At 40.3% G+C, this 12,275-nt stretch overlaps 1 protein-coding gene across 1 annotated transcript in view; it reads left to right on the top strand.

Moving 5' to 3' along the window:
- The first annotated feature begins 6,667 nt into the window (after positions 1-6,667).
- Positions 6,668-12,275, top strand: part of RHBDF2 (rhomboid 5 homolog 2) — a 45,487-nt gene continuing 39,879 nt past the window's right edge. The window contains exon 1 of the mRNA XM_051994984.1: positions 6,668-7,435. The gene's annotated coding sequence lies outside the window, so the exon portion shown is untranslated. The remainder of the gene's footprint in view (positions 7,436-12,275) is intronic.

Below are 12,275 nucleotides of genomic sequence, written 5' to 3' on the forward strand. Positions count from 1 at the left end.
ATGCTCCAAGTCATTATTAATCAGAGAAACGCAAATTAAGACAACTCTGAGATACCACTACACACCTGTCAGATTGGCTAGAAAGACAGGGAAAGATAATGCAGAATGTTGGAGGGGATGTGGGAAAACTGGGACACTGATACATTCTTGATGGAATTGTGAATACATCCAACCATTCTGGAGAGGAATTTGGAACTATGCTTATCCTTTGATCCTGCAGTGCTACTACTGGATTTATACCCCAAAGAGATACTAAAGAAGGGAAAGGGACCTGTATGTGCCAAAATGTTTGTGGCAGCCCTGTTTGTAGTGGCTAGAAACTGGAAAATGAACGAATGCCCATCAATTAAAGAATAGTTGGGTAAATTGTGGTATATGAATATTATGGAATATTATTATTCTGTAAGAAATGACCAGCAGGATGAATACAGAGAAGCTTGGTGAGACTTACATGAACTGATAATAAATGAAATGAGCAGAACCAGGAGAATGTTATATACTTCAACAATAATACTGTATGAGGATGTATTCTGATGGAAGTGGATTTCTTCGACAAAGAAAATATCTAACTCAGTTTCAGTTGATCAAGGATGGACAGAAGCAGCTACACCCAAAGAAAGAACACTGGGAAATGAATGTAAACTGTTTGCATTTTTGTTTTTCTTCCCAGGTTATTTTTACCTTCTGAATCCAATTCTTCCTGTGCAATAAGAGAACTGTTCAGTTCTGCACACATATATTGTATCTAGGATATACTGTAACCTATTCAACATTTAAAGGACTGCTTGCCATCTGGGGGAGGGGGCGAAGAGAGGGAGGGGAAAAGTTGGAACAGAAGTGAGTGCAAAGGATAATGATGTAAAAAATTATGCAGGCATGGGTTCTGTCAATAAAAAGTTATAATTTAAAAAATTATATTATATATATTGAATTACTTTCCATCTAGGGGAAGGAGTGAAGGGAAGGGGAGGGGAAATTGTAATACAATATTTTGAAAGGATTAATGTTGAAAAATTATCCAGGCATGTGTTTTGAAAATAAAAAGCTTTAATAAAAAAATATCTCATTTAATCTTCAGAACCCAGAGAGGTAGATGCTATTTTCCCCATATTACAGTTGGGGAAACTAAGGCAGACAGATTTTATATGACTTGCCTAGGAGACAGATTTGAATTCACATCTTCCTGACTCCATACTTTGATGCCATGATGTAGAAAGTATCTCTCTCTCTCTTTTTTTCTTTCTCTCTCTGTCTTTTTGTTTCTGTCAGGGATTTTTTGAGCTTTGAATTGTAAAAGAGGAGATGCTCTCACTAAACACTAAGAAAATGTCTCTCTGTGTGTGTCTCTGTCTGTATCTCTTGTCTTTATCCCTCTTGTCTCTGTCTTTCCCTTTCTCTTTCTCTATCTCTATCTTTCTCTGTCTCTCCTTTCTCTCTCTCTTTTCTTTGTCGCCTCTCTCTCTTTCTTCTCTCCTACTCTGTCTATCGCACTGTCTGTCTCTCTGTCTCTGTCTCTCTTTCCCTCCATCTCTGTCTCTCTCTCCCTCCTTCTCTCTCTCTCTCTGTCTCTCTCTCTTTCTCTGTCTCTGTCTCTCCCTTCCTTTCTCCTCCTCCTAAGCAAAAATATCTCTTCAAATTCTTCATCGCATTTTACCTTGAACTATCCCTTTAGATATAGTCCGAGTCTCCAGTGATGTTAAATATTTATGTACTTGCCTTTTTTCCATATTATATTGTGAGATTATCAAGAGCAGGCTCTGTGTCATACCTCTCTTTATAGCTCATCCAGTGCCTAGCGCAGTGCTTAATAAATGTTGGTTTGATCTGAATTAAATTGAATTGAAATCTCATAGATCAATAAAATCACAGACTTGGTCCAAAAGAAATCTGCCTTGGTTCCCTGAAAACAACTATTGTGTCTTATCTAAATTTTGAATTTCTTCCAATTTCTTGTATACAGATCCTCTGGCTTAGTAGGGCCTTAATATTTGTTAAAAGGAATAGAACCTCTTGGTTCCACTGTGAAACCACAGGGAACCAGTAGGTGGAGACTCAGCACCATTGTTATCCAATAGATATCCGCTGTATCCCTGTCCATTTCTGGGAAGATCTCTGCCTTCCAGGTCTCCTTCTGTTCCCTCTACATGAGTTAACAAATATTTCTTGCACAAACGCCAATGATGCCAAGGGAAGGATCCCTGTTTACAAGAATATTTATAGCAATATTTCCTCTTGTAGCAAAGAATTAAGAACAAAATAGATGTCCAACAATTGGAGAATGACTGAACAAATTGTGGTATATCATTAAATTATGGATTAACACAGGATTATAAGCCTAGTGTTGGAAGGAACCTCAGAGGCCACCTAGTCCAATTCTCGCATTTTACAGATGAAGAAATTAAGGCTCAAGTAGTGTGAGCAATTTACTCAAGATCACACAGGTAGGATTTGGACCTCAATCAGTTGACTTAGGACAGGTAGGTAGCACAGTGAATAGGGTGCTGGGCCTGAAGTCAGAAAGACTCATCTTCATTGATTCAAATTCAGCCTCAGATACATACTAGCTGTGTGACTCTGAACAAATCACCTACCCTTTTGCCTCAGTTTCCTCATCTGTAAAATAAGTTAGAGAAGGAAATGGCAAACCACTCTAATATTTTTACTAAGAAAATCCAAATGAAGTCATGAAAATTGTCTAAAGAATAAGGAGAATTAATATAATGATTAGAATAATGATGCATCACAGATTTATAAATGTAACCCAGTGTCTTCCTTGATATCACCAATTGGGCATTTCAAACTAGATGCTCTGAAGATATCTCAAATTCAGCATACTCAAAACAGAAGTTATTATCCTTCCCCAAAACCCACTCCTCCTCCAAATACTTTTCTATTTGTCAAAGGCACTATCATCTTTCTAGACTCCAATGTTCTAATCTCAATATTATATGCAACTTCTTAATCTCCTTCCCCTTACATAACTAATCAGTTACCAAGCTTTGTCCTTCCTACTTTTATATCATCCATATTCAACTACTTCTCTTTACTCATTTGGTACTATTTTAGTTTAGATCCTCATCATCTCTTGCCTAGATTGCTGCAGTAGTTTTCTAATTTGTCTCCCTGCTTCATTTTATTCTCACTACAAACTGCTATCAACATAGTTTTACTTAAACATATGTAGTATCCTTCTGGGGCCACTTCCCCAACTGTCAATCAATAACCATTTATTAAACACCTACTATGTGCCAGGCACTATACTAAGAACTGAGCAAAAGATAGTCCCTGTCCTTAAATAACCTACATTCTAATGGGAATTAGATACAAAATGAATAGAGAACAATTAACAAAGGGAAGGAACTACAACTTTTTCTCATACGATAGTATAAATTTTTAAAACAAGATTATTGCACATGAAACTGCAAATCACTTATTTACAACTTGATATATGTAATAAATATATAATATATAATAAAGTTATCACATAAATTTCTTTTTTTTTCTTTCCCCCATCTCTCTATCCACTTTAGAGATGAAGAGACTAGAAAAGACTTCTTAAAGAAGGTAGGATTTTAGTTGGAATTTGAAGGAATCTAGAGAAGTCAAGAGGCAGAGATAAAGTCGGAGAGTATCTCAGGCAAAGGAGATAGCCAGAAAAATTGTCTCAAGCTGAAATGTAGCATTTTGTTTATGGAACAATAAGGAAGCCAGTGTCACTTGATTGAGGGAGGGAAGTAAGGAACAAGAAGACTAGAAAGGCAACTAGGTTTTGAAGGACTTGACCACCAATGTCATGTGATCCTGGAGGTGACAGCTATTGTATTCTATTTGCTGAGGATAGGGTTGAAAGGGAGTTTGAAGGGACATGGTCAGAACTGAACTTTAGGAAAATCACTTTGATATGATAGCAGAAAGAAGGATGTAATGGAGTGGGGAGAGTCATATGGTAGGCAGACCACCTAGCAGGCTACTGCAATCCTTAAGGTGATGAGATCCTGCAACAGGAACATGAGATTCCTAGTATCTGAGGGAAAAAAAGGGGACAGATTTGAGAGCTGTTGTAAAGGTGAAATCACAGACATTGGTCACAGCTTAAATGTGCAGTGAGGTTAGAGATAGTGAAAGGTGTAGGCTATAAGCTGGGGAGACAGGGTGTCTGCAGCCATAAAGTGAAGTCCCCAGAGGATGCTCACCATTTCTCCTTTCATGGTTCTATTGATAACATTGAGGATTTTCTAACACTATCGTTCATAAACTTTTATGGTATGCAATCTACTGTTAATGAGTTGAATTCCTTCAAATTTTTAGAAAAGAGATTTACTGGGGTGTTGGAATCTTTACAAACTGCTAACTCATTAGAGTTGATAGATTATTGATCTGATCTTATAAGAAGATGTTTTGGGCCAGAACCTGAAACAAGGTACTAAGTAGAACTAATTAATACAATGCTTGTGTTTGCACCTTTACTCATTGGAGTTCACATGTTTGGGAAATTTCAGGGTTTAGTATGAGATATCTGAATTCACACCTCCCTTGAAGCTCTTAAGGCCAGAGAGCACTATGGGAGAAAATCCATAATCCCATTCTCTCAGAAGAGTCATATATAAGCCAGTGAAGAGTGATTCATTTGAGAATATTTTCCGCTTGGCTGGCTGGTGGCGGAAAGAGAGTTTTGGGAGGAAGAAGCTACGAGTTGAGAGTTGAGCGGGAGATTGAGAAGGCTGGGCTCCTGCACTTCCCCCACTGAGACCAAGCTGGTCTGAAAGGCTCGCCAGAAAGGTAGCCGAGCCCCAAGTGAAGGAGACACGACATTCATTCCATTTTTGTGCTGGCTGGAGGCTGAAGAAAGCAGAGGCAGAGGCAGAGGCTGAAGGACAAAACCTTTGGATTTGGAGACATTTGGAGGGAGCTCTTGGAACTAAGCAGAGAGATAGGCCTCTTAACTAACCAGGCTATTTTGGAAGGAGAAAATAAATGTTTGCATTTTTACCAGCTGGCTGCATTTGGGGTAATTATTGATCCCAACTGATACTAAGGCTGCCTCCAAGAATTACCTTCTCCCCAAGAAAGAACCATCATCTTACATATTTTAAAGAAGAAAAAGAACACCACACTGGGGAGGGGGGGGACACTTCAAGAATAATTGTCACATTTTATGCAAATTAGTGTGCAGTCTTTGCACACACAAGGTCTATGGGGAGAATAGGCTCAAACTTAAATACAAAGGCAGTAGAATCATGTTTAGAAAATATGTGTGGCTAAGAAGTGCCTCCCAACTCCTACTCCTGGAAGTCCTTTTCTTCTATTTATTTATTTATTCATTTTATTTTATTCATTTATTTATTTAAATAACTTTTTATTGACAGAACCCATGCCAGGGTAATTTTTTACAACATTATCCCTTGCACTCACTTCTGTTCCGATTTTCCCCTTTCTCCCTCTACCCCCTCCTCCAGATGGCAAGCAGTCCTATACATGTTAAATAGGTTACAGTATATCCTAGATACAATATATGTGTGCAGAACCGAACAGTTCTCTTGTTGCACAGGGAGAATTGGATTCAGAAGGTATAAATAACCCGGGAGGAAAAACAAAAATACAAGCAGTTTATATTATTTCCTAGTGTTCTTTCTTTGGGTGTAGCTAATTCTGTCCATCCTTGAATAATTGAAACTGAATTAGATCTCTTTATCGAAGAGATCCATGGAAGTCCTTTTCTTCTTTGGTCGTGTCCTCATTTTAGGCATAAGATTTCTATTGGGCTTCAAGAATAGTTATATTTCTAGAGTGCATAGCTGGAATTTCTTTTCCTAGTGAAAATTCAAAAAACCTTAAGCTTCTGCCATGGTCAAGTAGCTTTCTCTCTACATTCACCCTCTGTTATTGGTCACTCTTGATCTAGTGGTCACTGCTGCATTTTTTGGTTGTCGTTGAACTTCTAATAGAACAAGAATAAACATAAAAGAATATGAGAAGCCATGTGCTCATGTCACCTCTAGTAACAGGGATTCTTTGAGCTTTGGATTGTAAAAGAGGAGAAGCTCTCACTAAACACTAAGAAAGAAAGATGGATGTAGGTAGGTCACATCTTTGTGCACTCGGTTCTGATTTAGCAATTCCTGAAAAACTCACACTTTCTGGATCTGTAGCTATTTGGAAGACTTTTTTTGTCATCAAACAGTCCTGAATCATCATGGGTGGAAAACAGCTCCCCAAATTTGCATATTCTCACTTGGATTGAAACTGGCTAAAGGAATATCTATACAGTTTCAAAAAGACTGAAACTAGGTAGGGGCTTTCTACCCATGCTCCTAAGACCAGACCCTGATAGGCCAGCCTAATCCTATGCCATCCTTTTCCTCAGTAGCTCTGAGACAAAATATAAATTCTTTTATATTTAAATTTCAAATCCCTTTACCTAACCCAATCCCAAACCGATCTTCGCAGGTTCATTGGACATTATTCCCTCTCAGGAACTTCTCAATATGACATACAGTTCTCTCTGTCTTCAATGCATTATATGCCCTCTATGTATCTCAGCACTGACAATTCCACCCCACCCCCATTCTAGCAAAAATCTTGTAATCTAAGCATCAGAGATGAGGTCGATAAATCGATCCTTTCAGGGGCCTGGAAGTAGGCAAGAGGTCAATTAGTTCATCGTGCAGCGTGAAATCCATTACAGACTCAGTCCCTTTCGATCTCACTTCGTTGTTGGCGCTCAGAATTCTGATCTGGGTTTTGGATTCAGATTTCTCAAGGCTCTTAGGACCTGACCCTGGGTCCTGGTTACTTCCTGTGATTGCTGAAAGCTAAGAGTGTAAGTGCTTTCTTCCCCGTCTGCCGCTTCCCCGGAAACTTTCTAGATCCATTTGTTTGCAAGGTTTACAACAAGGTGGCTGGTTGGGCTTCTCGGGGAAGGAGAGATGTCCCTGTCCTGCGGCGTGAGTCTGCTCTCTCTAGTTCTGCTTGCCTTGGGTCAATCTGAGAAACTGAGCAAGAAAGAGCCCGCTCAGAATAGGAGGCACATAGTAAGAAATAGGAGCCACTGTGAACAAGAGAGCAGCCCGGCTTAAGAAATCGTCGGGGCTGGGTGGAGTAAGAGAAGGCACATGTTGGAAATTCTCTCCTAGAAGTACCGCCTCCCAAAACGCGTCAGGTCAAACAAACGGCCCCCAAACTTGTGCTTGGAAAAGAGTACCAGCTGCCCAGAGTCCTAGCCTTCCGAGACCCTGCTACCTTCTCCACCCCCACAGGGCCGGAAACTGTGTCCCTCCGCCGCCTACGTGGGTTGCCTAGGTGGGGGCCGAGCGCTTGATAACTTCAGTCTCCCGGCGGACCAAGAGAGTTCAGCGCGAGTTCGGTGCTTCTAGTCCCACCTCAGGGCCTTGTGCAGCTTTAATGAAGTATACCAGGCAGTCGACAGAGCGGGCAGGTGAGGGCGTCCCACGAGGGATTGGCAAAGCGCTCCAAAGCCCCGAAGGGAGTGGGGTGAGGAGGCCACTGTAGCTTAAGAAGTGTGGGAGGAGGAGAACCGGGGATCGGAACGGTGGGGCTAGGAGTCGGAGAAGGAGACGGCCGGGAGGTAGAATGGTGAGATCCTTGTTCTGAGCTGGACTTGGAGGGACACCTAAGAAAGTGGAAATACTCTCTAGGCCCCTGGACTAGCGAACCTAGTCTGGGTGGGCGGGGGAGAAAGAAAGAACTCTCCCTGAGACTGATCACCACTTAGCTGTCTGGTCTATTGTTTTGTTTTTAGAGCACTTCAGTTTCTAAAAAGAGAAACGTGGTCCCTTCCGTCTTTTCAGCCTATACCCAAACAGACGCGCCCCACCCCACGCGCGCCCGCCTGCGCTAAATGCTTTTTGATAAGGAAGGTGGTAGAGAAGAGTAAGCGGGTTTTTTTTTCTTTTCTATGAGTGGGCGGTGCTAGTGGAATCTTAAACACATTTTTAAAAATTTAAATAGGCATATAGCAGGTGCTTAATAAATGCTGGGTGAATGTACGGATGATTTGAATGTTCGGGGCTATTGCGAAAGGAATTATTATAACAGGCATTTTTCCCAGACGGAGGCGGTCCCTCATGCCCATTCCAACCCCTCCTCCCCCTGGGGCCCCAAACTCCGCCCCGGGGCCTCAGCCACGCCTTCTCGCAGGTATGGGGCGGGGAAGAGGCTAGTGACCCCGCCCGCCAGCCGCGGCTAGCCGTCGCCCCAAGTTGCTCGGGCTCCGGCGTTGGATGGTGAAGCATCCGCGGTAGGCTAGGGGTAGGCATTGGGGCAAGCCCGGGCATGGGCTTGGGGACGAGGGGAGGAGGAGCGCCCTTGGTCCGGAAGGAAAGTGTCCGAGCCTAAATGGAGGGAGGGCGCCCCGGGCTGTGAATCCTGCAGATTTATCTTGCGAGTGTTTTCGCCCTCCAGAACCCTCGGTTCCCACGTGGGAGCAGGCCGGGGCTGGAGCCTGGGTGCATGGGGTGAGGAACTGTGCCGAGGACGGAAGGAGGCTGGATTTCCAAAGATGGGCATTTTGCTGTGCCGTGCTGGTGGAAAGAGTGTCTCTGGGGCCCAAAGCCGACTAACCGAGGAATTGTGTGTGCCCTATGCAGGCCCATACCTACTTCTAGAACTAGTAGAAAACTTGTCATGCTGGTGTAACATAAAAAAGCAGTTCGGCAGAAGTTAAAACTCTTCGGAGAAGGGTAGAGGCAAATAGATTGATTTTGAAAACAAAGAAAGGAAAAAAAAAACCCTCAGAGATACTTTTTTCCTCTTCTCTCTCTCTCTCTCTTTTTTTTTTTTTTGAATTAACAAAATCACAGATCATACCAGAAAATAGCCATAGAGTTGGAAAAGTCCTTTAGAGGTCATCCAGTCTAGCCGCCCTCAGTTTACTGATGAGAATTCTTGGAATCAAAGATAATGGAAACCTAGGATTTGAACTCGGATTCTTTGGCTCCAAATCTTCACACTATCTTACTCAATTCTCTCTGGCTTTCAAAGCAGTGACTGAGCTGAGCCTTACAAAAAAATTGCCCTGGGTCGTGCACCAAGTTTTGGTGCAGAATTTGAAAATATAATTCAATAGCCCTGAATCCCTATGTACAATATTTCTGCAATTCTTATGCTTTCCTGTTCTTTAAACTTTCTAAAACTCCCTTTGAAAATGATCTCACACATATGAACAGTTCTTTTCTCTGGCCACCTGTAAGGTTACTCCTGGTTTGAGACATTGAGAGAGGGATAAGTGGAAGAGGTAATATTCTTTAAATTAAGATTAGTATCTGCTCTCCCATCTAGTGGTATCATGGCTGAGGATAGTGAGATTCCTCAGTCCTCTTCCCTCACTCTTGCTTTTAATCTACTCATTTGAAATAATTCTGGGATGATGCTGTTTGGCAGAAGGGGGAATAAGAATACTGGGTGATTAAGAGATTTAGCTACTGGTGGAGAGGGGTTACCTGGAATGTCTTTGCTCTAGCTATTCAAAAAAATACCACGAGGAAGCTATGTGTATTTTCCTCAACTGTAATCTGCAGCTTCTATCTTCTAGAGAGCTACTTGGAGCAAGTCAAAAACTTGGAATAGGTGTTTCCTCCCAAGCACCTACAACTATCTTGTAGTTGGAAGGAATATAACTGTGGGATTATATACAAATTTTGAAAGATATATATATATATATATGTTATATATGTGTAATACAAAATGTGTATATACATGCATATGTATAATATACTATGCATAATAGTATATTATATATGTATATATGTATAATATGCCATTTTATATAGCATATTATAAGATTTATAAATAGTATATATATGCTGTTTTACATATTTGTATGATTATATATACATAGAAATATACACACCCTTTATATGCTAGTACTATAAAGTACTAATATCTTGTAACATTTCTTTTAAAATCTTCATTTGATCCTACCATTCATTCCCTCAAGCCATCTTCCTATATCACACCTGCATTTCCCAGCCAACCTGCCAGACTAGGACCAAAACATTCTCCTCTTCTTTCTTTTCACTTAGTCACTTCATCAGTTGTCATGGGTTCAACTTTCATTAAAATGAAAACTTTTCCTGAGCCCCTGTCTTCCATTATGGACTTAGTTATTATCTATTAGAATTCTCCAACTGGTTGTCTATAATTATCTCAAACTTGACATGTCTTCATGTGTTCTTAATTTCCTTATTTCCATTGAGGGTTCCATCATTCTTATAATCACTAAGATTAATGTTTTAGGAATCCTTCCTGTAAATCACTACAAGCCCTTCTTTCTCAGAGTGCCTCATTTTCCTCATTGGTAAATGGATAAAGATTGTGATAATGACAAGATGTATCAAATTTCTGATTGAAATGACACAATTATTCTAGAGATGTTCGCTTGCCCATGTGATACATTGTCTTCCTTGTTTCTCAGTTTGAGCCCTGGAAGAAGGTGGGGTTTATAGTTTTCCAGTTAGAAAAATTGGGAAAGAGGTTAAGAATACAAAATAGGTCAATAAATATTTAACTTATAGTATAGTGCCTGGAACATAGTAGGCACTTAATAAATGTGTATTGATTGTGTTGTAGTCAGACTTTTAATATGGAACTTCATCGAGATAGTTTTGAGGATTTCTATATAGTTTATACAGAACTAAGTAGGTAGGCTTGTATTTTCAAAAGCTTTCTCAGAACCAGTCTATCAAGGCTGGTAAGGATGCTTGTTGCTATGTGCTTTTTTTCAGTACCTTTAAAGATTTTAAGTTCTGTCAGTTTTCATATTCGCTCCACCTACACAAATTGAAACCCCCCTACTTCTTAATATGATTATAGATTGAGCAATACCAGGGACCTCACATTTCATCTAGCTCCACATCCTCCCTTTTTACTGTGAGGTTTTATGATTGCCTAAGGCCACATATATAGTAAACAACAGACCCTAGTTTTGAATGACACAGCTTTATACTTGCTGTAGCTCAGAGGTGTCTAATCTTGCAAGCTGGCCACCTAACACACTTTTGATTAAGACCTGAATCAGATTGTAATTGGGAAATATCGAGCAAAATGAATAATACAATAAAACATAGATAATAGTACATTTTAAAACGGAGTTAATATGTAGCCCTCAGGCATCCTTATGTACAAATTAGTGGCCCGGTTTCTATTTGAGTTTAATACTACTATTAGAGCCAACAAAAAAATTTTATCACCTGATGACCAGTATTCTGATGATAAACCTTTCTAAACTTGGAAGTCCTTGAAAGACAGCCCATTTTCAAATGTTTTCAACATGAAAGGACCTGCCCTTCTGGCAGAGAAGAAGTCCTGTGTTTGGAATCTGTGGCACCTGGCTTTGAATTTCACTTGTGCCGAATGGGCAATTTTGGTTTTCCCATCTGTAAAAAAGAGGAGGGTCAGACTAGATGGTGTCTGCAGGCCTTTTGTATCTCTAATTGAGAAGTAGTGAATCTAGGGTTACTTTTCTTCAATGGAGAAGCCTGGTAGTGGAAAATTATTTTGTAACCCATGGTTATTGAGTTATTTTTCAATTCAAGTTGGACTCTAAGTGACTCCATTTTAAGAGAGAGACTGGAGTAACTTGCCATTTCTTTCACCAGTTCATTTTACAGATGAGGAGACTGAGACAAATAGGATTAAGTGACTTGTTCAGGGTCACTCAACTAGTAAATGTCTGAGGTCAAATTTGAACTCAGGTCCTCCTGATTCCAGAGCCATTGGTCTCTTCACTGCACCATCTAGCTGCTCCTGTGACCCATTGGAAATTCCATTTTAGTTGTCCTAGCTCCTTTATAAAATCAAGTCCCAGCTAAAATTACATGTTCTACAAGAAGCATTTCTCTCTTGATTATCTCCAGTTGTTTTGTTTTGTTTTGCATATATCTTGTTTGTGAATAACTTTTCCTATTGCCTCATCCCTCCCCCATTAGGATGTGAGCTTCTTGAGGGCAAGGTTTATTGGTTTTGGGTTTAGGTTTTTTTGCCCTTTTTTGGTACTCCTATTACTAAGCACTGACTGACACATGGTAGATACTTAATAAATGCTTATTGACTGACTTACTCATCTTCACTAGGAATGAAATAGATTTTTATTAACATGGGTCTTAGTCTCTCTTCTTAATACTCTCAGCCTCTTAGTAAAAACCTCACTCTATGTAAACTTGTAAGCTCACACAGCTTGGCCCAGAAATGAGTTTATTGGTACAGAGTTGAGACAGTCATACATTTAGTCATACCTCCTGCTTGTAGGGGTTCTAGTT

The sequence above is a fragment of the Antechinus flavipes genome, chromosome 4 (genome assembly GCF_016432865.1).
Source record: "Antechinus flavipes isolate AdamAnt ecotype Samford, QLD, Australia chromosome 4, AdamAnt_v2, whole genome shotgun sequence".
NCBI classification, from domain to species: domain Eukaryota; kingdom Metazoa; phylum Chordata; class Mammalia; order Dasyuromorphia; family Dasyuridae; genus Antechinus; species Antechinus flavipes.